The 15,727-nt window shown below is 33.5% G+C and overlaps 1 non-coding gene across 1 annotated transcript; it reads left to right on the plus strand.

The window, feature by feature from the left end:
• Positions 1-14,523: 14,523 nt before the first annotated feature.
• Positions 14,524-14,608, plus strand: LOC131052883 (small nucleolar RNA Z159/U59). Its single transcript, XR_009107521.2, has one exon. It is a non-coding gene; the product is annotated as a small nucleolar RNA Z159/U59 (small nucleolar RNA).
• The last annotated feature ends 1,119 nt before the right edge of the window (positions 14,609-15,727 follow it).

Raw genomic sequence — 15,727 nt, forward strand, 5'->3', positions numbered from 1 at the left:
CTATCTTGATCATCAACATCATCCTAATCCCTTCATCGCTTCCCATCCTCACTCATCCAAAAAAAATTAAGCCAGTTACTCTGTCTACACAGATACATCAACTCACGCACACCTAGACTATCAACAGATACTCTGATCAAGTATCTTCGGGTCTCAACAGGTAATCGATCATGGTAATCCTAGACTACATCAGGCATTTATCATAATGACCTAGTCTCAACGGGGTTGCCATGATTCCCCACAACCATCCATCACATGCACACACTATCAATTGATCAACCAATCAAACACAATCCAACAGACAATTACATCGATTGTCTACGTCTCAACGAGTATTTTGCTTCATATACCTTGACTTCATCGGGCAATTACATCAATTGTCTAAGTCACATCAGGTTACTTTGATTCCCTTACTCAGACTTTATCCTGTCCAAGCGACCAACTGACATCAACTGTCACGCTTTGACTTGACTGGGGCAATTAAACCGATTGCACCAGATTGTCCAAACAATTTTGATCAATTGTATAGCATCAATCCAAACCCCACACTACATCTGCTATGTATCTCTTGCATGACCTCAGGGTACTCATTGGCTTGTTGTTTCTTCATATTCACTCCATTTTCTCCCATTCTTTCATCATTAGTTCTAATTTCTTCTATTCTACCTCCCCTCCGCTTTTCATTCTTTTTCGAGAGATCGCCCGATTTTTCAAAAAAATTCGGCCCATCCCTCGAGGGGGCATACCACCCATTAAATTTACATTTTATGGGGCATTTCTTCACATCTATTTTTCTTTCTTTGAAACGACGCGATAAACTGCACCGTCTCAAAGAGGGGCAAATGTAGTCACATAAATCTGTCCACTTAATTAAATGAATATTTAATATTTATTTGATTATTTAACCATCAATTAATAATTAATTAAATTAATATTTAATTAATTCATCTTAACCCTCTTCTCCTATTAATTAAATAAATTATTCAATTTATTTGATTTAATTCACTTAACCAAATTCAGACCATTAATTAAATAAATAAATCATATTTATTTAATTAAATATTCTCTCACATTTAAATAAATTAATATTTATTTAAATCCCCCAAAATCCCACCTCTCACATTTAAATAAATTAATATTTATTTAAATCCCCCAAAATCCCACCTCTCACATTTAAATAAATAAATCATTTATTTAAATCACCTTTATCCTCCACCCACTTGTATTTTCCTACAAAAGCAAGTTGCACAACTATTTTAAATAAATTATTTATTTAAAATCCTATTTATCCTCACCCACTTGAAGCCTTTAATGGTTTCCCTTAAAGTATTCAAACTTGATGGCTTTAAAGTCTTCAAACTTGATGGCTTCCTTCTATAGTCTTCTTAAGACTTTAATGGTTTTCCTTAAAGTCTTCAAGCCTTTAATGGTTCCCCTCAAAGTCTTCAAGCATTTTAATGCTTTATCTTCCTTTTTTTCATTTAAATAAATTAATATTTATTTGAATATTTATCCAAATACAACTTGCACACATTTATTGAAATAAATGAGTTTTTATTTTAATAAAATCCTATTTTCCCTCACCCACCAAATCCACTTGCAAAATCTAATCCCCTTCTAGATTCTTCTAACCCCTTCCTAATTAACCTAATCCATCCCCTAATTATTGTCACATTCCTAAGCAAAATGGAGTCACTTCTCAAAGCCTAAAAGTCTTTGATAACCATTAAAGGCTTTCAACCTTCGACCACTTAATCCCCAAAGTCTCCAATAACCATTAATGGTTACCTCAAACCCTCCCACATGGTTAAAACATTTGTTTTGACTCAACCTCTACCCAACCCAAGGGTCTCATCAAGCCTTTAATGCTTTGACCATGATTATCTCTTAATCATTTGCACAAAGGTTTATCCTTGCATTAACTCCTAATCCAATGGGTAATCCTAATTTAGGCTTGACCCTTACCTTCTAGATAACCATGAGGTCTCCTCAGGCATTTAATGCCTCCAACCTCTTCTCTCAACCCAATCTTATGTTGACACTTGTCACCATTTCATTGGTGCAAATTGTGCACATGGATCCCCAACTTTCAAGCTTGACCCTTGATTAAACCTTTCAATCCTGGCCATCCATTGCTCCATTTTTCCTATAAATAGAGCCCATTCCTTCATAATCCAGATCCTGAAAACTTGTATGCATTTAGGCTATAGACATTTTTAGAGAGCATTTAGCATAGCATAACTAAAATCTTGTCTTTTTGGTAAAATCAATCATTTTAGCATCAATAGCATAGTATTTAGCTTTTCATTTCATATTTGAAGCTTAATATTAAATCTCAATCCTCCATAAGCATCCATAGTGCAAAAAGCTGCTGAGAGCTACACTCATTTGGGACTTGGAGAGGAGAGGAACAAGGGAGGAGCAACTATGAGCATCTTGATTAGCTATTTCATTTTATATTTATATGCTTTCTATTTCATGCTTAATATCTCTCTTGATATGCCTGTTTAGGATAATCTTTTGTTGCTAACACTAACGTTTGTTTCTTGTGCTCTTGTGTGTGTTGCCATCAAACAGATTTTCTAATCCTTTTTGCAGAGCATCAGCTGCTATTGATGAGATTCAGAGTGTGACTACTGTGACAAGAGATATTTTGGTTGGAAAGATTGTTGCATTTGAACTGAGCAAGTTTGGTGTATCACATAGAAAGTTTGAGACAACATTTAGAGCATCTATGTCGAAAAGTAGAAGTATGATCCTGAAGAATGCAAAATATCCAAATATGAAAGAGAGAGAAGAGAGATGGAAGAGCAAGAAAGAGAATTGGAAGAGCTTGAAGCATTGATTTCTCAGAGATAGCCTAAGGGAGTTGGTAAGTATGATGGGAAATTTCCTTTGAAATGTTTCTATTGCAATAAGATAGGAAAAATTTCTTCTAGATGCTTGAAGAGAATATCTAAATATGATAGGCATGATAAATTTAATAAGCATGATGGAAATGATAGATATGAGAAGCATGATAAGCCTTACAAGCCTAACTAGAAGTATAAGCACTAGAAGAACTATTTTATGTTGTTGATGAAGGTGTTACAGATGAAGAATTCAAAGGAGATGAAGTAGTGTTTATTGCTACCAAAGAAGATGGACTGGTACTTGTTGATTCCACAAGTTGCACTATTGAGGAGAAAGCTTTAACTACTAAAGTTGAAGAGAAAGATGAATGGGTAATTGACAACAGTTGCTCACATCATATGATCGATGATAAATTTGTGAGTATGAAAAGATATGATGGTTGAATAGTAAGATTTGGAGATGACAAAGCTTGTGTGATCCGTGGTAGAGGTTCTATTTCCTTTGATGGTAAGAATAGTACTGACGATGTCTTGTATCTTGAAGGTTTGAAGCATAGCCTTTTAAGTGTTGGATAGATGGTGGACAAAGGTTATGATTTACAATTCAAGAATGGTAAATGCAAGATCCTAAATGCCTCCGGTATAGAGATTACATCTGGAACTAAGACTGAAGGTAATATCTTTCATTTGAATGCTGGTGAGAAAAGTTGCTTGATTGCTCAGATTGATGAGAGTTGGTTGTGGTAAAGGAGAATGTGTCATGTTAATTTTGATTCAATGATTAAGATTAGTTCTACACAAGCTATTAGATATTTGCCTAAAATTGTTAAGCCTACTAATTTGGTATGTAAAGAATGCCAAATGGGTAAGCAAACAAGAATTTCTTTCAAGAGAAAGCAATATACATCTAATGGATTGATAGATCTTGTGCATATTGACCTATGTGGACCTACAAATGTTAGAAGTGTGTAGGGTGACATATATTTTATGTTACTAATTGATGATTATTCTAGAATAATTTGGGTTGTCTTTTTGAAGGAGAAATTAGAAGCATTGGACAAATTCAAGATATTCAAAGAAAAGGTTGAGACTGAGACAAGATTGAAGGTGAAATGTATAAGATTTGACAGAGGAGGTGAATTTTGTTCCGGTGAGTTTGATTCATTCTATGAGAAGCATGGGATTAGAAGACAATTATCTACTCCTAGAACCCGACAATAGAATGAATTTGTTGAAATGAAGAACATTACTATCTTGGATTCTCCAAGGACTATGCTGATTGAAGGGAATGTTCCAAAGATCTATTGGAGAGAAGCTATTAGCACTACTATTTACACATTCAACCAAATTCATATAAAAGGTGATACTGGTAAGACCCCTTATGAGTTATGGTTTGGTCATGTTTCTACTGTGAGATATTTTAGAATTTTTGGTAGCAAGTATTATATCAACAGAGATGAGGATATAGGAAATGCAAGAAGTGATGAAGGAAATTTCTTGGGATATTTAACAAAGAGCAAAGCCTACCGATGCTACAATAAGAGACTAAGAAAGATAGTGGAAAGTGAAAATGTGAAGGTTGATGAGAACTATGGAAAAGAGATCAGAGCACGCTAATATGATGATGGTCAGCATGTTGTTCTAATGCCTATTCAGACTAAAGAATTGAAGTAGAATGATCTGGTAGAGACAGCTAATCCGGATATTACTGTTGCCGATGGAGAGGTGCAGGAACTTGAAAATTAGAATAATCAGAAGACTCTGATGTTTGTAAGATTGAATCATTCTAAAAATCAGAATATTGGTGACAAGAATAAAGGTGCGATGACTAGAAGAAGGCTAGCTACTGAAGAGATATGTTTGATTTCTAAAATTGAACCTAAAGATGTTGTTGAAGATTGCAAAGATGAAAATTGGATAAGAGCTATGGAAGAAGAATTAGATCAGATTGAAAAGAATAACACATGGGAGCTTGTGCCTAGATGTAAAGATAAAAATGTGATTGGTACTAAATGGGTATTCAAGAAAAAATTGAATGAAGTCGGTGAAGTTTATAGAAATAAAGCAAGATTGGTATGCAAAGGATATTCACAGAAAGAAGGAATTGATTATGAGGAGACTTTTGCTCCGGTAGCCAGACTTGAGGCTATTAGACTGTTGCTTGCATATGCTGCGTATAAGGATTTCAAGGTATATCAGATGGATGTCAAGTCAGCTATTCTGAATGGTGGTCTTGAGGAAGAAGTCTAAATTGAGCAACCTGATGGATTTTCATTATCAGATGATGGAGACATGGTATGAAAACTAAAGAAAGCTTATTATGGATTGAAACAAGCCCCTTGAGCTTGGTATGCTAGATTAGATAGGTACTAGCTGAAATTAGAATTTAATAAAGGTACTGCTAACAATAATTTGTATTTTAAGATTGAGAATGATAACATCTTGATTGTTGAAGTCTTTTTTGATGATATTATCTTTGGAGGAGATGCTGACTTGAGCATGAAGTTTGTCGGTGATATGTAGAAAGAATTTGAGATGTCTATGATAGGAGAGATGAAATTTTTCTTAGGATTACAGATTTCACAAACTGAAAAAGGTATTTTTATATCTCAAACTAAATATGTGAAGGAATTGCTGAAGAAGTTTGGGTTAGATGACTCCAAACCAGCTGGAACTCCTATGGTGACTGGCTGCAAATTATCTACAAATGACGAATCTTCGAAAGCTAATCAGTCTTTGTATAGATCTATGGTTGGTGGACTATTATATCTTACTCAGACTAGATCAAACATTATGCATTCTATGTGTATGGATGCTAGATATCAAGGTGATTCAAAAGAGAGTCCTGTTAGTACTGTGAAGAGGATATTCAGATACTTGAAAGGAACTGTGGATTATGGTTTGTGGTATCTGAGGAATGATGATTTCATGTTGTGTTCTTACATTGATGCTGATTGGGTTGGTGATGTTGGTGACTGGAAGAGTACCTCTGGCGGTGCTATCTTTTTTGGTAATAAATTGGTTTCATAGGTGACTAAGAAACAAGATTTAGTGTCTTTATCTATTGCTGAAGTTGAGTATATTGCCGCTGCTAGTAATTGCACTCAGGTAGTTTAGATGAAGAAAATGTTGAAGGATATTAGAGTTATCTATGATGAACTTACTATCATATATTGTGATAATTTCAATGCTATTAATATGTCAAAGAATCCTGTGCAACATTCAAAGACTACATGTATCAATCAAATATCATTTCTTGAGGGGAAAAGTCAGTGAGGAGGAAGTAAAGTTGGAGTATGTGTCTACAAGGGAACATGTTGTTGATATATTCACTAAGCCTTTACCTGCAGATACATTTGTCTATTTGAGAGACAAGTTAGGGGTATCTACCCCTCCTAATGAGAACTAGATGCATTGAGTTGCATCAATCTGATGGACTTCATAGTCTTATCCTTTTATCCAGATTGATGAGTTGGTGCTGCTACTTTGCTGGAGTAGTCAGTGTGTTTATGAGAGAGTTTGGTTTTCTATTTTGAGAATCTTTGGCATTGTTTCCAAAGGGGAAGAGAAGCATGTGAAAAATTGTTTTATCTACTTGATCTTAGGGGAGTTTGTTAGAGACGTTTTCTTTGTTTGCATTGGTTATTTTTCACATTCATATGTTTGCCATCAATGCCAAAGGGGGAGATTATCGGACATTGCTGCTGTTAGGATATATTGTTGTCATTGATGTCAAAATATTCCTGCTCTGGTGATTGCAGATTGGTTTATTGGGATCATGGTTTGGTATTGTTTTTCTGATCAGTGCTTTGCAAAGTTTAGTATTTCCTTTGGTATATTTCGGTGTAATCAGATCTTGATCTGATATTTTGGGAGATTGTTTGGGATGGTCTTGTGTATCTTCATTTCAGATGGTTTGTGATTTTGTGCTCCACAAGTTATCTTTCATTGTGATAGTTGCTATTGTTTGAGTGTTCTTGAAGTTCAGATGTTGATCGATGAAGATTTGATAAGTGGTGTTGGTATAGCTGTTACTGATGACTCTAACATGCTTCTTGGTGTTTCCTAATTGTGTCCTATTTGTTTTGATGATCCACATTGATCGTTGTGTGAGTTCTTGGTGATTTTGTTGAACCGGTGATGTTCTTCATGTTATGTAGTTTTCCTGGTGGTGTAGTGTGTTGCGATTGATCTTGGCGTGATTACCGGTGGTGATGAGAATTTGGAAATTTGAATTAGGTCCATGTTAGTCATTTTCATCATTATATTGGTCTGGTGTTCGAACTTTGTATGTGATGTAATTTTATAATTATGAGTTGAGGGCTTAGCCGACCTTGTTGTCAAGGTTGATGAATTGTATAAATAGGTGATATAGTCATGCAAATTAGGTATCAAGGTTGTGTATGCATTATCAGAGAGTGATGTATGTGTGAACAAGTGACTCATCCTTTGGCATTGAGATTGAGTAGGGATTGATGTTGCAAAGCAGACAAATGTGTTTAATTGGAATTGTCATTAGGCATTTGCAAATGCTGTTATTGCAGTTTATTTGATTCTGGATTGTAGTTCGATCATTTTGCAAGTCAGTGATACTTCCTTGCAAGGTAGTGAACCTTCCCTGAGGGTTTTAGGCTTTTAGGTTATTGCATTTTGAGCTATAAGCTCTAGGAAATGTGCTTGAATGATGTTGCATTCTCCATTGTAATATTTTCACATACTAGTGTAGAGTATCATCTTATTGTGGGTAGGTTCCCACCATGGTTTTTCCCTTAACCAGGTTTTCCATGTAAAAATCTTGGTGTTGTGTGTTGTGCTATCAATTTGCTTATCTTTGTTGTTGCTGCAGTTTATCAGATTTGTATTTGTGGTTGAGTTTGTAGATCTGGTAGAAAACTGATTCACCCGCCCCTCTCTGTTTTCTCTCATTGTTGTTTCCAACATTATTTTCCTCCTATATTCTACAGATGCTTGCAGAATATTTATACATATCCTTTATTTAAATTTAAACTAAATTTACCTGCTTAAAATAGAGTAATAATTACAAAACCGAATCGAAGAAGATTTAACATGAAATTAAATAACTTCAAAAAAGAGTTAAAGTTCTAATAAATGGCTGATGGAATAGATGTAGAGAAGATCAAACACCAAGTGTCTCATACCCAAACTACTATGAAATGCATTTCCTAAGTAAACTTAAGTATGGTGTAATAATATCCAAGATGAATAATTATTTACACTAACACCCCCCCTTAAGTGCAACTTAGGGGAATGCACATAACTCTACAATGCAACTAAGCAATGCAAGATGGGTCTTGGCTACTAGGCCATGTTAGGTACCCATGTACAAATGCAAATGCATGCAAACCAATGCAATGAAATCTCTCACAAAGCAGGGAAAGAGAGAAAAACCCAATGGGAAAAATCCCTCTCGCAAAAGAGAGATGAAAACTAGATACAAAGAACTCTCATAGAAGTATGTGAAGGACAAAACCCCATGAGGAAAAAGTCCCCCCCATATGAGAGAAGAAGAAGAGAGACTAGGAAGCCTCCCCTCAATGTGGAATTTGCACCAATGATAGAAGCGCGAAGATGAATGAAGAAACTGCTCCATGAACGTCGAACCATGTTCCTCCCCTTAGGAAGAAACAAAACCAAAGGTGTATCCATGAAGTTTCCCCAACCATGAATGGAAGATGTATGAAAAAACCTCATGATGAATGAAATCTCTGAAAATGATCAAGTGTCCCCATGTTGATGCTAAAAGATACCCCCTCCAAAGGTGGTAAACTGTGCCACACTACTGAAAAAGGCACTCCAAGATCTAGTGGAGATGAATGTAGAACAATATCCAAAGACTCATATGTCTCCTCAAAAGATAAAGAGACCTCCTTCAAGTGTTGTACAAAAGTATCCACAATCATGTCAACCTCTAAAGATTGATCATGTAGAGAATGCACAAGAGGGTCAGAGTTATCCCTCACAACAATCAAAGAAGGATCATCTTCATCAAAGAGAAGATGAATGTCATGAATGGTGTCTCTCAAATCTGCAATGTAGGAGTCCACAAACAAACCTGCAATGTTTGTCAAGTAGGCATCCCAATCAACTGAAGCTGGAAGACATGAAATATCCTACTGCACTGAACCATAAGAAGGCAAAACTGTTGCACTAGCTACATCATCAGGTGCAATAGGTGGTGTGATATCAATAGAAGGAGATGAAATGCAAGGCTCAAGAACAGGGTCACATGTGAGAATCCTCAAGTTCAAATGCCCAAATTTCTCCTCAAAATTTAAATCATCAACATAGGAAGAATCAACCTTATCAATAGGACCAAAATCTGAAAAAGAGTACAACCAAGATGCATGATCAACCATCCCAGTCGCAATGATACCTCCACTCTCCAAGTCTCTAATGATAACTGAATCAGGTGTGAACTGCACAGTTTTCCTAGCTACCCCATGTGTGATTTGATAGATGGATATAAGATTATTTGTCAAGTGGGGTACACACAACACATCATTGAAGGAGTTATCCCCAATGGCAATAGATCCTTTCCCAGTCACATCAATGTATGTATGATTTCCCATCAAAATCTGTGGCATGTGGCAAGGCTCAAATGTAGAAAACATAGACTGCGAAGATGCCATATGATGAGAAGCCCTTGAATATAGAAGCCATCTCCCTGAATCATGACCTGTAGTAGCACAAAGAGCTTGTCCCTTTCCTTTATCTATCCCAAAAGAGTGATCCTTTCCTTTATCCTTGGAAGATGAAGTCGACGTAGATATTCTAGAAGGTAGGTTGATTCTATTCTTCTAAAAAAGATTCTCCAACTCATCAATATCCTTCTTATAACAATGATGTTCATCATGTCCCGACTTCTTGCAATATCCACAAAAAAGATTATCCTTATATGATTTCCTCTTAGGTGAGAATGGTGAATCACCTTGTTGTGGAGAGGAAGATTGTGCTCCATCTTGATGTGGTTTTGACTTAGGTTTCTTTTGATTCTTGCCTTTTCCTTGATTACTTTGATTCCCTTTGTTAGCCACCAAAGCTTGTGACTTTGAAGATTTGAGAATCCCCATCGTGGTCAACTTAGATTGCTCAAGTATCAACATCTTCGTGAATGAATCAAATGAGGGACAAGTGTATGAGGAACCTTGAGCTAACCTATGGGTGTGAAAGCTAGATACAAAGGTTGCATACTCTGAAGGAAGCTTTTCCAACAAGTTATAAACCAATTGAGCATCTTTTTTGTCAATTCCACAATCCTTTAGCTTTGCTCTTAACTCAGTTGCTTTTGTGACATAATCTTGGATTGTATCAAAATCCTTGCGATCCAAAGTTGTGAGTTCACTATCAAGTTTGTAGCCCTTAATCTCATCAACTTGACCATACAATTTCTTAAAAATATCCCAAGCCTCTTTAATTGTTGTACACTTATCAATGTGAAAAATGAGGTCATCTGATACATACTTTCTAAGTGTTCCAAGTGCCATAGCATTCTTAGTAAGCCATTCAATTTGAGCATTAGGATCAGCCTTAGGATTAGGTGGTGCTATAATAATTTCATTTACATAATGAATGAGTCCTTTTTCCATTAGTTTACTCCATGCCTTAATTTTCCATGATGCATAATTATGAGGAGTTAAAAGTGGAAATTTAGGAGAACCCATAACACCAAAATGAAAAAACACAAGATAGAGAGAGGCACAATCACACAAGACACCCCCCCAAAATACTCAATCAAGAAATCCCCCCAAAATGGTGATTTTGGCACTTTATACTTAGTGCGTATACAATGGGCCACTTGCAAAACAAGGCAAATTGGACTTCTGATTTCAATTTACAACTTCTCAAAAATGAGATCTAAGAGACTTCAACAAATGCTGCTAGTGATCTAAACTGAGATCCAAGCAAAATGCAAGTACCAAATATGCCAAAAATGGCCAAATAATGAAAGTGCAATTTCTACTTAAAATCATTGCAAATAGATATCAGATTATAAAAGTAGATGAAAAAATATGCACTTTAAAAAAAAACGACACCTGAAAAGGAGTCCATATGAGCCCAAACGAAGCCTCCAAAGTTGTAAAAATTGGGATTTCATGATTTCTGAAAAACCTGTATCCGAAAATCAGAAAACTCCTACACCACTATATAGATCATGAAATTCTACCCTAAAACAAAAAAAATTTCTCGAAAAAATGAGTCCGGATGAAAGAGATATCGCTATTTGAAAATTGCCTGTAAAATTATAATTTCTGGAAAATTTCCGTTGCAGTGTCAAACTTCAAATGCCTCTAGATTTGGCCTCCAAAGTCCGATTTGGATGAAACAAAAGGAAAAACTAACTTTCTTGGACCTCCTCAATCCAATGGTAACCTCAGATTTGATCCATCAAGCTTCAATAATAACCTGCAATAGAAAACTTCAAAATACACAACCCCAAAGAGCATCAAATTTCTCTCAATTAGCAAACCAATGACACTCTAATGGCTTTGATACCATGTGAGATTTTTCCAAGATCAAGAGGAAATAGAAATCACAAATAAGAGAGACAAAATATATGATAGAAATAAACTATATTCTATCAAGATGAAAATACTGATCAACTGGATCATCAAGCGTTACATACAATGAATATGAGCCTGCTTATATAGGCAAGGCTATATGGATATGTGAGCACACAAACATGACATGTGGCTCAATAAGAAACAAGAGTAGGTAGGAAATAGGTGTGGGTAGGTAGGAGAAACAATATAATAGTCCACATGAGGTGGATCACCCACTGAATGTGGAGTGTAACAACAAGATTACACCATAAAAGGTGAAAATTCTCCTACACACACTATCCCAATGTGGCACAAACACCAAGTGTCTCATACCCAAACTACTATGAAATGCATTTCCTAAGTAAACTTAAGTATGGTGTAATATCCAAGATGAATAATTATTTACACCAACAATGTGTTTGTCATGCTATTACATACAATATTTGTGATTACATTCAAAGAGAATTGCATCATCATCAACAATTACATATCTGAGGTATATCTATTCAACATTTATTTTAGTATTTGTATTATTTATTTCAAGTTTAATTTCTAAATCGAGGTTTGACTTAGGCAAACCCCTATCCCCAAAATCTTTCCCTTTCTTTCTGTGTGTAGGATACAGGCGTGAAGCTGTACTTAAGAGGATCAACATATTTCACAAAGACAAACAAGTTCAACTTTTGACGGAGAAAAAATTGGACTATGGAAAATTGATATTAATTAGTCCCGAAAAATCCAGTCGAACTTTTGAGAAAAAATTCCAAACATCTTATTTTGCCTAGATCCAAGTCTATGGCTTCGTGAGACATCTGTAGCCTACTTTTTCTATTAAATTACTTCAATCATCACCTATTTTGCCCTAATTTCACAATTTCTCCAATTCAACAATAACAATAGCCTAACAACAATAGACTCAAAGAGAAAAAACATTGTAAAACCATCTGGAAGAAGAACAGGCTGGATCCACCAAACAACTCAACTCATATAATCTAAAAAACTGGATTTTAAAAATGCTCCCATAACCTTGATGAGGATAAAGATGATATGTTAATTGTATAATAATAAAGGAATTGTTCTTGAGTGTGAACATGAATTTCAAAAATTAAAATGAGATCAAAGATTAGAATCAAACACACACACACATTGTGTGTGTGTGTAGAGAGAGAGAGAGAGAGAGAGAGAGAGAGAGAGAGAGAGAGAGAGAGAGAGAGAGAGAGAGAGAGATTCCATGCACGAAAGCTAGCATTGTTTTTCTTAAAAATTGAGCTCTCATTTAAAAACAATTTTTTAAAAAAGTAAAAATTTATTTTAATCTTTAATACTTAATTTTATTATTTCTCTTATAAATCTTACAAGCTTGATTGCATGTTGAAGTAACAGTTAGGGAAATAAATATTTATAGATTTGGACTTTGGATAATATTGGGGAGTATAATTTCTAGCTTGGTGTTTATATGTTTGGTTTTTGTGATTTACATTTATTTACTTATTTTAGAAAAAAGATGGAGTTAAGGCATATCCATATTAATTATAATGTTATTGATTTATAATTGTATAAAAGTTCACCATCATTGAGATAATATAATTTTTTTTATTCTTTTATTTGGTGGTTTCGTTTTAAGAGGCATCGAGAGCATTTATTTTTTATTATATAAGCAGGGAGAGGGCCCTTATCCCAAATATAAAACAATAGTTTAAAACAACAACCCAAAGAAACAACCAGAAGCAAAAAACTATCAATAACCCAAAATAGAACCGTCCCTTATACATTCAAAACCATTAATAACATAACTAACTTTTGTAGCGAGCATCAAGATAGTTAACTTAGTACTTATACAAGAGTTATGGCTACGAGGCCGATAAAATGCACAAACCCTATAGTCTATAATGGCAATGTCTATGGGGTCGATGTAATTCTATTGTCCCCATAGACAATGCCATCATACTAGCTATATACCTCCTAACCATTCACAAAAAAAGTGATAAAAGCATGAAGATAATTTATTTGCAACAATGTTTTATATTAAATTTGAGGTTGATTTAATTATGCCGAGAGACATATTACACTCACATAATGGATTGAAGAATGTTTGTTAATAAAAACTCCCTTAATTAAAATTGACATCTGTCTATAATTACTACTACTTTTGCTTTTGTTTCTAATTTCATATTCATGTAAGAAAAGCAAAAAACTAATAATAAAGAAAGTAGAAATATGGGCATGTTACTCTCACATAATGGATTGAAGAATGTTTGTTAATAAAAACTCCCTTGACGTCTATGTATAATTATTGCTACTTTTGCTTTTGTTTCTAATTTCATATTCATGTAAGAAAAATAAAAATTTAATAATAAAGAAAGTAGAAACATGGGCATGTTTCTATTTAGAACATTTGATTTCATATTGGATTTGCAATGTCATATTGGATTTGATTTGTTTATAATTTATACTACTTAAACCAAAAATTGGATTTGAAATTTCACATTGTATTTGATTTATTTTTAATTATCATAATATAAATTTGGTGAGAGACATATACAATGGCAGGTATGAACAAAAGTAATATTATTATTTTTAATTAATTTTTATTTTATTATTATTGATTTTTTTAAATCTTTATTTCAATTCTAGATTATCTCGGCAAAATTGACAAGTTTTCATCCTCTATCAGATAAAGTTTCCATCCTCGATCAAATAAGATCTTACAATAAGAGTATAAATTGTTGTGTGTATATTTGCATCTACAATATATTGTGAAGAAAATAAGTTTATGTGCTCATTTTTAACTCATTGGCAAGGGCAACTTAGAGATATCCATTCCACTAAATAAGAAAATTATAGTGCTGTAGTTTGGTGATCATTTCATTTGCATTTTTTTTCTGATCTGTGTATAAAGAACAACTTTTCTCTATTTTTTGTGTCTACTATTCAAGTGTTCTCCAGAGCGTTTATGGTTGTTTATTAATTGGTTATTGTGTTTTATCAATTGATTTTGGTCTCAGGTTGATTTCAGGTAGGCCTATATCTTTTGTGATTATTCATTAATTGTATCTGATTGCTTATTTTGTATGTTCCCTAAAAGAAAATGATTTTAGCTTTTGAATATTATCACTTGTGATAATCAAAACAATACTTTCATTATTATGAGAATTCAGATATGAAATTTTTTTTTGAGACCTGAACTGAAGAGATTTGTGCATACGATTTGTGAAGTAATGTTGAATATAAATTTCCCTTACTGTTAAAATTTACTCACGTTTTTTTCTATGCGCACATGCAATTGTGTAAGGTTATAAAATTGTTGGATCAAATAATTCTATTCTCTTGAGGCCTCTTTGTCATTCTAGAATATTTGTTGAACTAATTTGCACATCATGTTGAGTTAATAACACATTGTTCTATGCAAAGTCATCTAATATCAACAGGCTTCACTTAGATTGACTAAAAAACTATTGCTTTGGCTAGATGAGTCTTTATTAATGTGGTATTACAGTTGCACAAATGCTTTGTAAATTGAACTGACTTAAATTTTGTATTTTAGAAGGTTGTTGGCTTAATTTATTGTAACTTTAACCACTATTCTCAAATGAATGAATTGAAATTAAGAATTCTAATATGCTTCTTATTTATAATTTTGATGGATTAGATTTTATTTATTTATTTATTGTATTTTAGCTTAAAGATGTTTTCTTTGAAGATAATTCTATTTATAGGACTTTAATTAGATGGAGCATGGTTTTTGCAATCTAATTCAAGAGTATGAGTCTTCGGTTTTGATTTAATTTTTAAAAATCAACATTAATGATTATACAACTATTTGTTTAATTAAAAGTGAAAATTAATTAAAAATAAATATTGCATGTCAAAATTCATCTTAAATTATGGAAATGATCATCAATTTTATTTATTTTTATTACGAGCTTTTGTTTTAATTGAATTTATAATCTTAATATTTTTTGCTTTTATTATTTTTTAATATCTAATGTGCTTGCTTTAACAATTTTTAAAATGGAATTGCTTTAAATTGAATTGAAAAGTTTAAATAGATTTTTCTTTTACTATTTTTAAACTTTTAGTGTGCTTTCTTTAAAATTATTTTAGAAATTTCAATTTAATGTGTTACAAATCAAAATTATTTATGTTGAGGGGCATATTACACTCACATATGGATGTAAAAACATATTTAATAAAAAATAAAATAATGTTATTTGACGTGTTTATGAGTGTCAATGAAATTAAATCAAATTACTTAAATGCTGAGATGCATATTACACTCACATCTGAATATAAAAATGTATGTTAATAAAAATG

Source organism: Cryptomeria japonica, chromosome 6, assembly GCF_030272615.1.
Source record: "Cryptomeria japonica chromosome 6, Sugi_1.0, whole genome shotgun sequence".
NCBI lineage: Eukaryota > Viridiplantae > Streptophyta > Pinopsida > Cupressales > Cupressaceae > Cryptomeria > Cryptomeria japonica.